A 2,706-nucleotide genomic window follows, 5' to 3' on the forward strand; every position below is an offset into this window, starting at 1 on the left:
AAAACAGAAGGAGCCCTATCAGAACCCTGATATTTGTTATTGTATGTATATTGTATAGATATAACGCTCTTTTTAATACTGTAAGGTTATTAAACAGGCGGGACCTCCAGAATTGCCAAAGCCCATCTCCGCTAGGACAGAGCCATGGGCGGAGAGCCTTAAAAACTCCCTTTGACAACTTAAAGTTTAGAACGCCCTGTTGACTCGTTGAGGAATCGAACCGGTACAATTCATTTCCCTTTCGCAGACCACCATAAATCCAATTGCACCTACGGATAGCCTTCTTTACATGTGAATTTCACCGATATATTTACCACAAATGCGCCATAATTCAACTGCAGCTGTAAGAAAAGCCCATGCAATACATATATTTACTTACGGTTACAGACGAATTGCTAAGTACAGGCAGAGAGTTTGGTACAGGTCTAGATCGCATTATTTAAACGTAAAACAGAAAAGGCTATTAAATTTGTCATGAAAGCATTTCAGAACATTTTCTGAGGAGTCTCCATAATACTATAATTCTTTTTTATGGCTGACAGTTGTAAATCTGTATTCATAAAACGATGTCCTTTAGATCTATACATTATTATACTAATTGTATGTATCCTGTGCCGAAGATTGAATACGATAAATTATCTGGAAAAGACTTTAGAGAACTCCTCATCGGGACAGCACCCCCCCCCCCCAACCCCCACACACAGTATTTCCTTTGAGAAATAGGTCTGCTTGTTTATGTCTTGTCCTCGTGGGAAACTTCTGTTGACCCGAATTGTTCACACATTAAAAAAAAATTATTTTCGTCAAACCTTAACTGTTAACAAGATATACATTGCCCCGCTGAAGTGCTGCGATTACAGTAGGGAACATAAACACGGCGCCAAGGCCGCTTCGCAGCCTTCTGAGCGTGTGGTTTTTGGTAAAATGTTGTGTTTTTTTAGATCGTTTTTTCTTTGCTCTGTTGCAATAAAACACAGAATGCTATACATCATTAAAAAGTTAAGCTTTTCTTTGTTTCATTGGTGTATGTTGTTTGTATATAAAATATGTTTAGGCCTACATGAACTCTGTCATTTAAATTTATTCCGTCTTTGAAGAACTTCACTTTCCCTCTTTAATTCTATCTATTACTTTTCCCCAGCACAAAATGAGACAAACATCTCTCATTCAGATAATGACGTACAAGGTTGTGGTGTTAAGCGGTTTGGGGTTGTTTTTTCGTCTTCCACAGATCAACATGTGGCTTCGAGACCTTGCTCCAGACGTTAACCAAGCCTTCGTGCGGCGGACCCATTTTTCCAACTTGGTGGAGAAGACAAAGGTGACATTCTTAAAGAGCTTCCCCGACAGCCACATGGACTTTCTGCAACAAGAGGTAGACCTTAACCAAATTACCCCAACTGTGAGCAGCTACGGTGTTACAAAGAGCAATCTTGGGAGTCCTCCAATGCAAGTGAAGGAACCACGACAAGATGTTACTAATGAATTTGTTTGTGACCTCGATAAATTTTGCCATGCTCATGACCTGAACATGGTTAAATCTGTTTGGATAAATTATTTTACACATGATGTGTCTAGAATTAATTATGCCATCAATGTCATGAAAAAGAAGTATAATGAGTTAACAAAAAATAGAAGTAGGGGTGCAAATGTTGATGATTTTCTTTCCAGTACATTCACATTGCCTTCAACAAGTCAAAAAACAGATCACACTCCAACAAAGTCTTGTAAATGTAAGAAAAGAAAAAAATGTACTGAATGCAAATTACTAAAAGAAAAAATGACAGTTTGGTGTCTCTTGTAAAGACTCTGCAAGAAGAAAAAGAAAGCCTCAGTGAACAGTTACAGGCTGCAAATGACAGCATAGCGTCCCTAGAACAGTCTTCTTGTAAACGAAGAAAAGTTCACTAAAAATGCAAATCTATGAAAGAAAAACTGACAGCGAAAATGAAAGCAAACCTTCAAAGTGTAAAGAAAGAATGTTCTCTTTTGGAGACAGAATTAAGTTGCCCTTTTGGAGGGAGAAAAGAAGGAATTACAACAAAGACTGAATGAAAGTTGAAGATGTGTACAAGTATGTAAGACAGAGAACGAAAGTTTGAGGGGTGAATTTGCCATAAAGCAAGCAGAAGAGCATGTATGAAAGACACTCATTCTGTTGATATTCGTGTTAGTGAATGTGTTAACTTTCAGAAAGGTTACAAAAATGCTTGCACTGACGATCTCAGAAAGACAGCTTATCCAGCTTCACTGTGAAGCTGAAGTTTCTGCCTCCTAATTCTAATGTGTCTTAAGTTATTCAGTCAGTGTCTGAGAATATTTTTCATCATTCTTTTGTTAAGTTTGCTTTTAATATGTGCGGTGAAGGCTGTCATAAGCCAAATGCAGACAACAGAATCTGTCTTGGAATCAAAATATGTTACTGTTCATTCTGACGGTACATCCAGAGATACAAAGAAAAACTATCTTCTTGGGATTTATACCTGTTGCCACAGAGAATGCTGATACCTTGTTAGATGTTACTTTAAATACAATACATTGAAGAGGATGGCAGAAACGAGTTGAGAAATATTTTCTTTGACTCCTAATGATTTGTTGGAGAAACCGTACACTAGAATTACAAGTACCGTGTTAGACAGAGCTGCTTCAATGAAGCTATGGGGCAAAAAAGCTTGAGGAGCATCTTCGGACTGAACTCAAAGGGAA

Source organism: Aplysia californica, unplaced genomic scaffold (genome assembly GCF_000002075.1).
Source record: "Aplysia californica isolate F4 #8 unplaced genomic scaffold, AplCal3.0 scaffold00244, whole genome shotgun sequence".
NCBI lineage: Eukaryota > Metazoa > Mollusca > Gastropoda > Aplysiida > Aplysiidae > Aplysia > Aplysia californica.